The sequence below is a fragment of the Sorghum bicolor genome, chromosome 6, assembly GCF_000003195.3.
Source record: "Sorghum bicolor cultivar BTx623 chromosome 6, Sorghum_bicolor_NCBIv3, whole genome shotgun sequence".
NCBI lineage: Eukaryota > Viridiplantae > Streptophyta > Magnoliopsida > Poales > Poaceae > Sorghum > Sorghum bicolor.
In genome coordinates, this window is record NC_012875.2 from 50,131,179 (window position 1) to 50,144,482 (window position 13,304).

A 13,304-nucleotide genomic window follows, 5' to 3' on the forward strand; every position below is an offset into this window, starting at 1 on the left:
GCGTTCAAGTTGATTTCAGCTTGTGCAGTTATGGTCACAACATCCCTCAAAACACCACTCCGACAGAATCAGTAAGAAGAACGGATTTATGTGTTTGCTTGGATTATATGTGGTGGGGACCCATGTGATTAGAGAGTAAAAGATAATAGCAGATGAAGAATGCACCTTTTCCTCTTACTAGGACCAGTTTAACATGGCTCTTAGGAGTTCTAGCTCCTCATCAAATATAGCTAGAGCCAGAGAAATAGAAAAAACTAACTTCATTGGCTCTTTCTCCTTGTATCCATAGTTCATTTTAAGTCAAAGTTGTTTTTTTGTTACAATTACTCAACAGTGTTCAATAGGGCACAAGAAGCCGAGCCTATTAAAACCGAAACAACTATCTTCAAAAATAAAGCTCTTACTTTGTGAATATTTCACGAGAGATATTTCAAACCATACCCCTCGGAGCCCCTATTTTTCAAGGTAATCAACGAACTTTTCTAGTTTGAATTGTGCTGGCTCATTAGAGCTGTTTTTTATGAACAAATAATAGATGTTTGGAAGTGAGAATAAGAGCACCAATTCTTTAGAAGGATGGCAATACAAGATCGGGCATACACGCCAACTCTTGAGGGGATGGGCCAAACACATTAAAGGCAAAAAACAAAAAGGAAAAAAAGCTAACACATATGTGTTAACTTTTGACAAAAAGGGTTGAGCATTATGTTCTTTCCTCACATGAACATGATATGCTTCGCTATCTGAAAGATAGAATATCACATTTGTTAAGAGAAGAAGAAATAGTATGGTTCCAAAGTTAAGAAATGCAAGACACCTAGAGCCTGCACCCCTCCTTTTTGCCAAGATGCAAGGTTCTCCGCTGTGGTTCTTGGTTCGCTGGCGAATATTTCGGCCATTGGATGATCTTTTGATGGCTTGAGGTTGGTGTTGCATCTTTTCCTCCCTGTTAGTCGCTGGTTGCAGTTTTCCTGGGTAGATGATCCCGTCTCTAAATCTGGATTCCATGGAGCTCTCTGGTCTCTCCTTTGCGGTTGGTTTGAAGGTCCAACAAAAGATTCAGTCAGTGCTTAACTTGCCGGTTTCCAACCCTGCGCTGGGCAGGGACTCGTTCTTCTTGGTGGTTTCCTTTGGCAGATGCAAGTTCAAACTCGCTTGTTCTTCAGTGGGTCTCATTCTTCAAGCTACTATTGGTGGTCTAGCCTCTGATTTCAGGGTCTTTCAGCTAGGGGATCGTGTTTTTCGCTTTGTGGTTTCTGCTGCGGCAGTCGGCTTCTTCATTCGGGATCTTCAGGTCTATGAATGCAAGCTTTACAAACTGTTCTTCCATCTCTGGGGCAATGGAGGTCCGAACTGACGGTGGGAAGTTAAAATTTTTATGAAAGAAGAAGAGGATGCCTGGGAACCAGCCACTTCTTCCTTAAAGCTGAAGAAATCATTTGTGGACGTGGTTAAAAACATCCCTCTTACTGGTGCTAATTCGATCCCTATGGGTCGACGGTCAGTTTTTGATAGAATCCGGTGGCCGGAGTTCTCCAAGCCAGCGCCGCCGGCAGCTGCTCCTAGAGATGGTCCCAGTTCAACAGCTGGCTTTGATTTGAATTTTTGTTCAAGATGCTTGTCCAAGGATCACCAGAGGCACCGCTGTAATCAGCCTATGAGATGTCGTGCGTGCATGAAGCTTGGACATGTTGCTGCTAGGTGCATGATTATGCACGTCCACCGAGGGGGACAGTATCTGCAGTCCAAAGATACGATGCAGAACAAAGATTTTTGGCCTAATGGAGTAGAGGCAAATCTGAAGAATTTGAGCTGGCATGACAAAAGGAAATCGATGCTGAGGGACACTGCGAACTGGTTTTGTTCACCTACTGGGCCGGGCCCTTCTATGTCTCAGTCCCCAAAATCTTTCCAGGATTTGGTCAAGGCCTGGAATCCGGGCTGGGCTCGAGGGGAGCTGCCACAGCCAATCACTGTTCCTTGGGTGCTCCCCAGCCAGTCTAGTGAAGTGGCCCCGGAAGTGGAAGAGACGTACCCCCAGGACCCGGAGCGGTGGACGCTAAACTTTGAAAACTCAGCCTCCTTGCCTTTAATCGCCACTGACTCTACTCCTATCCTTTATGCTACTGAGCAAGAACAGAGAGAAAACCCCAGCGAAATACTCAAAGTTCCTACGGCTTCGGAGTCATCCATGGCATTTCAACGTTTTGATCCCCGCCCTTTCATCCCGGAGAACTTGCAATGGGTGGAGGTCGAGAACCGTGTGCCGGTGGCCAGGGCGGTCGTCTCGGCAAGACCTCCACTGCAGAACGAAGACCTAGCAATTGTCAACATCGACAACCTACCTGGTAATGCCATTCAGTTCCAAGCCGTAGAAGAGGTCCTCACTGAGTTTTTTCATGAAAGAAGAATTCATATCAGGGAGATTCAGCCCTCCACTCTGGGTCAGGCTTTGGTTAGGTTCCATCATCGCATTGATAGAGATAGTCTGGTCAGTCTGGGGCCTATTCCTTATTTAGATGTCCACCTCACTTTCACTGAACACAACAGAGGTAGAAACTGGCGTAGGGCTTACTTTAATACTGAAGTCTGGCTGATGCTTCTTGAGTTTCCTGCTGACTATTGGGAGCATAGTCATATTCAGAATGCTTTGTCATCTTTTGGGAAGCTTCTGCATTGGAGGAATGATAGAAGTAGATTAGCGAGGTTAATTCTCAAGGCTAGGGTGCTGGATCTGCAATCGGTCCCACAGTTCATAGTCCTTTCTGACACCCTGAGTCTAGAAAGCGACTCCTGGACTGTGCAATGTGAGATTCTACAAAGCAGGCTGTTAGGGGAAGGACCTCAGGACAAAGATCCCATGCCTATTCATCCAATACCTGTGGGTGCTCCTTTTGATTTCTTTGGTTTGGGCCAGCCTGGTAATGGGCCAATACAGAATCTGCTTGAGGATCAGGAGCAGCAGGAGCAGCAAGAAGGGATTCAGAATCAGCAACAGTTCGGGCCTCAAGTTCAGAATGTTGATAATCTCGGTTGGGATTTATGGCCCCAGCCACAACAGCAACAAGAGCAGGTGGCAGGACAGCAAGAGTTACAAGTAGGGCAGCATGGAAATTTGGCAGAAATCAACCTTAATCTGGCAGTAGAGGATGTGGATGACCCAATTGAGGTCATACTTAACCCAGCCAATCAGTTGAACCATGACGAGTTCTTGGAACTAAATGACTTGATTAATAATGCTGATAATGAGGAAATACTGATTCATCAGGCTCCTGAACAAGAGGTTGTAAACCAGCACCAGCAGATGCAAGGTGATCTGAATTTCATGGCTCAGGAGCAGCATCTGATGAATATTACAGATTTAGAAATGCAACACTTTCAAGTTAATCCTGATGACCTCATGGAGAATGAAGTAATTATGGCTGAACATGAAATATTGAATGGCAATGACCCTGATCATCCAATTGATAATCAAAATCTGGGCCAGGTCCTTGATCTTAATGTACAGCCCATGGAAGAAGAACAACAGCCTGCTGGGAATTGGCAACCCATTTTGCAGCCTATGGTTCAGCCTGATGAGCTGATTGAAGGGGAACAAATTCATGGGCCCCTAGAAGGCAATCATGTGGGCGAGGAGGGTGCTGATAACCAGGCCCCATGGGCCCAAAACTTGTAGGTGGGAAGGGTTCTAACCTTTGGCCCAGAAGCTGATCCAGTGTGGGCTGAAAGAAGCAGAACTGCAAAAGCTACCAGGCTGTGGGCCAGATTATTTGCCCAAGGTAATGCTGATTTTACTCACATAGCTATACCTTCCAACTGGACCAATTTCTTTACTGCAATTCTGCTATCACCGAACTTTTACAATTGGGCCAAAGAATTCTTATCTTCAAAGACAGTGTCATGTCTGGGGTCAGATGATGGAGTGGTGGATTTTCACGTGCCAGAAAAATGTCCTAAACACATCTCATGTGCTACAACATCCGAGGAAGAATTGGTCACCAGTGAGGAACAAAGGAGGAAGCTGCAGGATGCAGGATCCACCCCTAGGAAGAAATCTGCTAAAAAAGCTTGCCCAATAGTGGAGACTGAGCTGAGAAGGAGCAGCAGGGGAAAACAGGTGAATCCTGGTTTCAAAAAAGGCACATGTTCTGATAGACGTTGTCTTTTTTGCTCCCCTAATCCTCCTACTCTGTCTAAACAGACCATAAGGAAGCTTGGGAAGGAGATAGGTCAGTTGGATGAGGAACAACTTCATGATGATGCACTGCTGGCCAAAAGGGGGCAGAAGAAGCCAGTACAGCTGGAGGAGGACCAACTTAGTGAGAATACCATGAAGGCCAAAAGGGGGCGAAAGAAGACTGATCAGGACAACCAGGACAGTGGAGAGGAAAGCTCCAACAAATTCAAGAAGAATAATGAAGACAAGAACTGAAGATTCCAGGCCTCGAAAGGGACATCTATTTTGCTTTAGTTTCTGTTATTGTCCTGTGTGTAAGGCTGAAATGACTTTAAGGCCTTGTAAACTGATGGTTAAGGGGTGCAAGGTTCTGTGGCTGAACTTCTTTACCTGCACTCAGTTTATCTTGGACATGCAGGGGGAAAACCCCTGAACGCTTATAAGTTGTGTGTTTTTGCTTGCTATTATTTTAATCTGTCTTCTGAGATACCGAAATTTATGGTTTGGTTGAGGAAAAGGGACCTGCGCTGGATGGTCAGAGGGCAGGGACTGGTGCAACTAGGCTTGTTACCAGATTTTTTTTTATCCGCAACGCGCTCTCGCTGATGAATCCACCACAGACCAATAGAAGCTGGAATTTGATGAGTTGGAATGTCAGAGGTCTTAACTCTAAGGAAAAATGGAGTGAAATTAGGGACAAAATCATAGAAGCAAATTGTGACATCATCTGCTTGCAGGAGACCAAAAAAGAGGATTTTAATCTGGCGTTCATTAGGAATTTTTGCCCAGCAGATTTTGATAAATTTGAATTTCTGCCCTCTATTGGGGCCTCAGGAGGAATCATCATTATTTGGAAAGGCAGACTTTTCAATGGAGAGTTCATTTTCAGTAATCAGTTTGCCATCTCAGTTGAAATCTCTTCGCGTCTGAGTGATGATCATTGGATAGTTACCAGTGTTTATGGCCCCTGTACTTCAGAGGGAAAGAAAGATTTCACGGAATGGCTAAAACAGATTCAAATGCCTGATGAGTTAGATTGGCTGATTGTTGGTGATTTTAATCTAATGAGAAACACACAAGACAGGAACAAAGGAGCAGGGGACCTGGCTGAAATGTTCATGTTCAATGATGCCATCAGCACTCTTGGTCTTAATGAAGTTACACTTCAGGGTAGGAAATTCACTTGGTCCACATGCAACCGAACCCACTTCTGGAAAAGCTGGACTGGGTCTTCACTTCTAACTCTTGGAACTTAAAATACCCAGACACATCTGCAATTGCTTTAACCAGAAATCCATCAGATCACTGCCCTTGCCTGGTCCAAATCTCAACTCAAGTACCAAGGCCAAAGGCATTCAGATTTGAGAACTATTGGCTCCAAATGCCAAACTTTCAGAACCTTTTGGAAGAAAGTTGGAACAAGCCCACTGCTCAATCGGACACTGCAATGACCTTATCTGCTAAGTACAAGAGATTAAGGAAAACTCTAAAGGAAAAGCAAGCCTCGTTGTCCAACCTGAAAAATGTCATCCAGAATGTCAAGAATATTATTCAGTTCATTGATGTCCTAGAGGAGTTTAGAGATCTCAGTCTCCCTGAATGGAACTTTAGAGCTATTCTGAAAGAAAAACTGCATTTTTTACTGGAACAGCAGAGAGGCTATTGGAAACAGAGAAGCAAGGTGAAATGGGTCAAACTTGGGGATGCAACTACAAAGTTTTTTCATGCTAATGCAACAATTAAGATGAGAGCGAATCTGATTAGGCAAATTGAGAAGGAGGATGGTTCTCTAATCACTGCACATAAGGACAAGGAACAGTTATTATGGGAAGAGTACAAAGAGAGATTGGGAAAGGCAGAACCTATTAGATTTGGGTTTGACCCCTTTGAACTACTAGAGGCAAGAGAGGACTTAGCTTTCCTTGAACAAGCTTTCAGCATACAAGAGATTGAAACAACTATCAAATCCTTTCCCAATGATAAGTCTCCAGGCCCGGATGGGTTCACAAATGAGTTCTTGAAGAGATCATGGGGAGTAATAAAGGAGGATATTTTCAGGTTTTGTAGCTCATTCTTCCAAAATGATGTATGCCTCAGAAGCATCAATACTTCGTACATCACCCTGATTCCAAAAGTGGATGCACCCAGATTTGTCATTGATTTCAGGCCCATATCTTTGCTAAATTCCTCTCTCAAGCTGGTTACAAAAATGATGGCTAATAGACTTCAGTTAGTTATCACGAAGTTGGTTCATAAGAATCAGTATGGTTTCATCAGAAACAGGACAATTCAGGACTGCTTGGCTTGGGCTTATGAATATTTGCACTTGTGTCATCACTCCAAAAAAGAAATAGTGGTTCTCAAACTAGACTTTGAAAAGGCCTTTGATAAAATGGAGCATAAAGCAGTTCTTAAGATAATGCAAGCCAAAGGTTTTGGGGACAAATGGATTAGCTGGGTCCAAGATCTTTTCAGCTCTGCCACCTCTCAAGTGCTACTCAATGGGACTCCTGGGAAAACAATTCACTGCTTAAGAGGAGTCAGACAGTGTCGACGAAAGCTAGTCGGCAGTCTACCTTGGGGTATACCCACGGTAGTAGTTTATCGGTAGACGGTGCGCAAACTACAAACTCGATGGTGACGCAAGACACGGACAAGCTTTTTATCCAGGTTCGGCCGCCGAGTTGGCGTAATACCTACGTCCTGCGTCTGGTTGTATTGATTTGTGCTGAGAGAATATGATGTCCTAGGGGGGTCCCTTGCCCCTCCTTATATAGTCTGGAGGGCAGGGTTACAGATCTAGAAACTAATCCTAGTCGGTTACAATTGCCATAGATAATTCGATATCAATTCCTATTCTAACCGACTAGAATCCTGCTTGATCTCCACGTCTTGTTTCCTTGCGCGAAACTCGGGCTGTCGGATCAAGCCTTGAACTCGTCTCGTAGTGGGCCAAGCTTCCTGGCTGAAGTCTAGCCGTAAGGGTATAGGGGTTTATACCCCCACAGCTAGTCCCCGAGCGCCATGTATTGTGATGCAACACGCCGTCTTGAGCTTCTTCGATCAGCGAGACTTGTCGTCTTCAATAAGCGGGGAAATCGCCCAAACAGTTGCAACGGTTCCTTGACCAACTCGAAAGACAGTTGATCAACGTTGACATCGAAGAAGCAGGTTGTTCGAAGAATGCATGGTGCTCTAAAAAAAATTTCTTTCCTGGTGAAGTGTGCCCACTTTGCCTTTCTGAAAGGTAGAAGCATAAAAAAAGCAAGCAAATTCACCGCTAGGTGAAGTGTGCCCACTTAGTCCCCGAGCCTGGTAGTAGGTGGCGTAGGCACGTGGTGCCAGGGTCAAAAGAAAATTCCCCAAAGTAGTTTTGAGACTGAGATGCATCGCTAGATGCATCGTACCGATGTAGTCCCCGAGCTTGCTGGAAGGCGAAGTATGAGCCTTGTAGCAAGGTCTAAAAAATTGAATTTACCAGTCCCCGAGCATGTCATGCTCGTCTGCAATCGAGAAGACCAATCGACCAGTCCCCAGGCACTTAGTGTGCTGCTTGGAATTACATGTTACTATACTGTACGACCAGTCCCCGAGCATCGAGTGCTCAGTGGTCGGTGCATGCTTTAAAGCTTTGAGCTGATAGACTGAGCGACCAGTCCCCGAGCGTCGAGTACTCGATGGTCGGTGCAGTCCTTGAAGTTCTGAGTTGATAGACTGGGCAACCAGTCCCCGAGCGTCGAGTGCTCGGTGGTCGGTGCAGTCCTTGAAGTTCCGAACTGATAGACTAGGCAGCCAGTCCCCGAGCGTCGAGTGCTCGGTGGTCGGTGCAGTCCTTGAAGTTCCGAGCTGATAGACTGGGCGACCAGTCCCCGAGCGTCGAGTGCTCGGTGGTCGGTGCAGTCCCCGGATTGCTGACTCACTGGCGTATGTGTCTTCTTACTTTTGAAAAGATCTTTCCAATTAAAGTTGACGTGACGGGGTCTCCTGACGATATGTCAGACGGATGCATGAAAAGCTGCACCTGGCAACTGTACAACCGCTCTTTGCATGGTTTGAGAAAAGGAAACCATCAATTGGTACGAAAACTCCGCCGCATTAATTGTCTATAATCATTGTAAACCGAAACGCCGCGTCCGCCGCATGGCCTGCCCACTTCCCGAGAATACAGGAAGTGGGAGAGGTGGGGTCGCGGGTTTATAAGGGCCTAATAGGACCGCCTGTACCGCTTCTCCTGCCATTGCCTTCAAACCTTCCGCTCTCATCTTCTCCAATCTCCTGCATCTTCCTAACTCCAGCCCACATTCGCACCTCTAATGGCGAAGAGCGACTCCAGGAAGAGGGCCGAACTGATGGCCAAGGAGTGGAAGAAGTCTCGCAGCACCACAAAATCTCTTGGTGACCTCGTCGACATGGGGCTTCGGCACGGCGCAGAGCTCGGCGGCTGGAGGGCGCCGGAGGGGGAGAGCTACCCCGACCCTCGCGCCGGTGAGATCGTCGTTTTTGAGGATTTCATCAAGAGAGGCTTTGGTGTTCCTGTTCATCCTTTTCTTCAAGGTCTTCTTTTGTACTATGAGATCGGGATTTGCAATCTGCACCCGAACTCAATTCTCCTTATTTCCACCTTCATCCATCTGTGCGAGGCCTATGTTGGCATAGAGCCGCACTTTGATCTTTTCCGGTACCTTTTCTGTCTGAGGAAGAAGGGAGCAGTTGGAGGCTCCAAGGTTGCAGGTGGAGTATACCTCAACCTTCGTGATGGGATGAAGAATCGCTACCTGCACTGCCCATGGAACACCTCCTTGACCGAATGGTACAGGAAGTGGTTCTACGTCAGGGAGGAACCGGGCAGCTCCACGTTCTGCGACGTGGGGTACGTTCCCGAGAAGAGGACGAGCTGGACCGACCGCCCAGAGTTCGACGGTCAAGTGGCGGATCTGATGAAGCTGATCGACTGGTCGCGCCTGGATGGGCTTGGCGTGGTCGGCAACTTCATTTGCCGCCGGGTGATGCCCTGCCAGAAGAGGGTGCACTCGGCGTACGAGTATGCCGGAAGCGCAGACCCGACCAGGATGCGGTCGGAGATCTTGGAGAAAGCGGAGGTACAACAGCTGCTGAACGAGCTGTTTAACTTCGCGGATGGGGGCTTCACCCGTAGCAGTGATCGGGTGCAAGCCTTCAAGTTAGGACGACCAGCACCAAAGGTATGTAGCAGACTCCGTTTGATCATTCGTATATCGTCTGCAGTTGGCTCATCTCTGTTGCTTTTGCAGGTCGGTGATGTCGACCGGTGCGTGGTGTATGTATCACTGGCACCGGGGATGGAAGATCCTGTGGGAGAGGTCCCGCCAGAGGAGGATGCTGCTCGGTGTACTCATTACACCAGCAGTGAGGAAGACCGAGCCCGCCCCGTCCCGACCTCCGAGGAGAGGGTAGCGGGGAAAAGGCCATTGCCGGCGGATCCCTTGCCGACACCGGAGCTGCCGGCAGACCTACCGGCGGAGAGCAGCCAAGCGCCGAAACGTCGTCGGCTCGTGCGGATCGTCGACGACGACGACGACGACGAGGAGGCTGCGCCGTCGTTGGTCCGGCGGCCTCGGAGCCGCCCAGACACTGCGCCGGTCGCCACTGATCGAGTGGCCAGCGGCGCCGCTGCCCCGCAAGTTGCCGAGGTGGGGGCACAGGTGCCGACCGGCCGGGCGAGGAGGAGGTTCACCGCGACCCATCGTCGGTCAGACCTGTAAGTGTTCGACTTACGTATTTTGGACTCCTCCCTTTTTTTTAACTTTAGTTCCTGTAGTGCGGCATCGGATGTCGACCCTGGCCAAACTGCCGGCCAGGGAACGGGCGAGCCTGCCCGCGGTTCTGGGGATGCAGCCCCCCAGACCACAGAGCAGCCAACAGCTGCAGTCGCGCCTGGGAGCACCGAGGGGCTCCCGAGCGCGGCGCCGACAACAAGCAGCCCGACCAGGGCTGGAGAGGCTCCCCCAACTGACTCCTCGGAGAAGGGGAGATCTCCGACCGCTCCTCCTGCCGGGGGGAGTGAAGTCCCCCCGCCGCCCCGAGCAGGAGCCTCTTCGGCTGCGGGCTCCCCAGGTCTGGTCCAAGGGCCAGTAATGCCTGGGACCACCACCGGGGGTGACGCAGCACAGGAGGAAGAAACCCGGGCGGCCTCCGACGACGAGGTGGAGGAGATCGAGGGTCGTCCCCGTGATGGCCGCCAACACGTGTATGTGTGGCGCCAACGCGGGGATCACTTTATCGGTCATGAGGAGGTCGCCGAGACCGAAGAGGCCGCCAGGGTGGAGCGCGCGGCCAAGCGCCTTGTCGACGAAGTCAAGGTAAGCGGCTTTTTGTACTGCTGCGCATTCTTTTGCCTTGTCTTGCTTGATCGTTGTATGCTTGCTTTGTAGGACGTAATGAAAACGGCGAAGTACCGGAAACGGTGCTTTGACCAGATAGAAGGCGTCATGGCCGAGAACAAGGCCCTTGCCGCGGAGGTAGACCGGTTGCGGGCGGAGGTCGGGGAGAAGGTGGTCGAGATGAGCGCCGAAAAGGAGCGTCGTCTCGACCTCGCTCGTCGTCTGGCCGACCAGTACGGGCTGCAGGAAGGTTAGTCACACGCTCCGAGCAGTTTCGCGTACTTGTATAGTTTGCTTTGCTGACCAGTTTAGGATTCACGCAGACTTGGAGGAGGAGGTGGCGAGCCTCCAACAAGAGAAGGAGCAGCTCGGCCAACAGCTCGCCAGTGCACAGGAGTCCGGGCGGCGAGCGGAAGAGGAATTGGGTCGAAAAGACCGGGAGTTAGCTGGTAATGGGTGCCGCCTTGTTGGTTGCTGCCTGCCCCTTTGCTTGTCTGATATGCCGAAAGTAACGTTTCGTTTCGTTTGCAGTGCTCAAGGTGAACACCAAAAAGCACCTGGATGACCTGATCAAGGACCGGAACTCCTGGAAGGTCAACTGTTGCAGGATCTGGAAGGGAGTGTCCCCGGTCCTGGACCTGATCAGTCCCGAGCTCCCGGAGAGCCAGCCCCGCGCGCCGCAGTTGACCCCGGTCGAGAAGGCGCAACGGGCGTGGGACTGGCTCCAGCAGTTTGTGAAGGACGCCGGGGAGTTTGCCGGCGCGCACGTCCTCAGCATGGTACGCGCCCACTACCCCCTGGTCGACTTGAGCAGGCTGGAGAAGGGGTACCCGAAGGAAGTCGGCCCACAGGAAGCGGACGAACTTCGGGGTAGTCTGCTGGACTTGTCGTCGACAGTGATCGGCGACATCAACCTGTGCGGAACGGCCACTCCTCCAGACCAGCCGAGCTCAGATAGGTCGGCCAGGGAGTTGTCGGGCGCGTCCGTTGCTGGAGATGGGCGGTCGACGCCTGCGGTCTCGACCAGCCAGGCGCCGGTGGCCCCGACCCCTTCGTCCGGGCAGCAGGGCCAGGCGGGTGATCAGCCCGAGCAGCTAGGCCAATAAAGTAGTCTGTAGGAATAGACTAGTATCTGCCCGTCAGGGTATTTATTGTAAACTTTGTATGTAAAGTTTGTAATAAAGTTTTCTTTTTTGTCATGACTGTTGTTTTGAGCGCTGTAAAAATATCTGAGTGACGTGTCACCGTATTTGTCTTGGTTGTCGCCAAGAGCATCCATTGCAGGAGTTTTGCCGAGTGCTGTGTGTGACAAGGTATAGGCGAAAAATAGAGAATTTCATTATCAAAAATTATAAGATACTTACAAAAGAAAGTCATTAAAACTTTATGGATAGAAACGTCGCAGTTTGTCGATGTGCCAAGAGTTAGGCACTCGTGTTCCGTCTGGGTATGCCAATCTGTAGGACGTAGGTCGTGTGACCTCGGTCACCACGAAGGGTCCTTCCCAGGGAGTGGATAACTTGTGCATTCCCTCCTGGCTTGTTTTCCATCGAAGCACCAGATCGCCGACCACGAAGGAACGGTCCTTGACGTTCCTGTTGTAGTATCGCCTGACTGCCGCGAGATATTTTGCTGTTCGGAGACATGAAACTAAACGCTTTTCCTCCATGCAATTGATTTCGAGTTCTCTGGCGTTGTCGGCAGTCGCCTCGTCGTAGTGCTCGATTCTAGGAGATCCGAAGTGTATGTCGGACGACAGGACCGCCTCTGCACCGTATACCATGAAGTAGGGAGACACCCCTGTGTTTCGACTGGTCTGGGTTCGGAGGCCCCAGACTACTGTCGGCAATTCTCTCATCCATCGACCGGGTGCTCTGTCGTTTTCGGTGTATAGCCTCTTCTTTAGGGCGTCAACGATCATTCCATTAGCACGTTCGACTTGACCGTTGGCACGTGGATGTGCTACTGACACATATTTTATGACTATGCCTCTGTCATCGCAGAAATCCCAAAAAGTGGTGCCAGTAAACTGAGTGCCCAGGTCGGTGATTATGCTGTTCGGGATGCCGAATCTGTGTATGATTTGATTGAGAAACTCCACGGCCTTCTCGGAGGTTGCCTTGACCAGGGGCATGTATTCAATCCACTTGGAGAACTTGTCGATTAGCACGAAGACAAACTTGAAATTGCCCGGGGCTGGTTTAAATGGTCCGATCATGTCAAGCCCCCAGCAAGCAAAGGGCCAAGACGACGGGATAGTTTGAATTTCATGGGCAGGTACGTGGGTCCTCTTAGCGAAAAACTGACATCCTTCGCAATGCCGAACCAGTTTTTCTGCGTCGCCGACCGCGGTTGGCCAATAAAAACCTGCTCGGAAAGCCTTTCCGACCAGCGTTCTAGATGCGGCGTGATTGCCGCAGGATCCAGCGTGTATGTCTTCCAAGAGCTTGATACCATCATCTTGGGGTATGCACTTGAGCAGTACTTCGGAGCTTGCGTTTTTCCGCATGAGTTTTCCGTCGACCAGGATGTAGTTCTTTGATCGTCGGATGAGGCGCTCGTTCTCTGTTTTGTCCTGATAGCCTGTCCCGTCTGATATGTATTTGATGAACGGGGTACGCCAGTCACGCCCACCGGTTGTCGGAGTGGCGTCATCTATGAGCATTGCCTCGGTGGGTTGCTTGTCGACCAGGGGAGGGCTTACGCTTGGCTCATGGATGTCCTGGACAAAAATACCCCGCGGGATCTGGGCCCGAGATGAGCCTAAC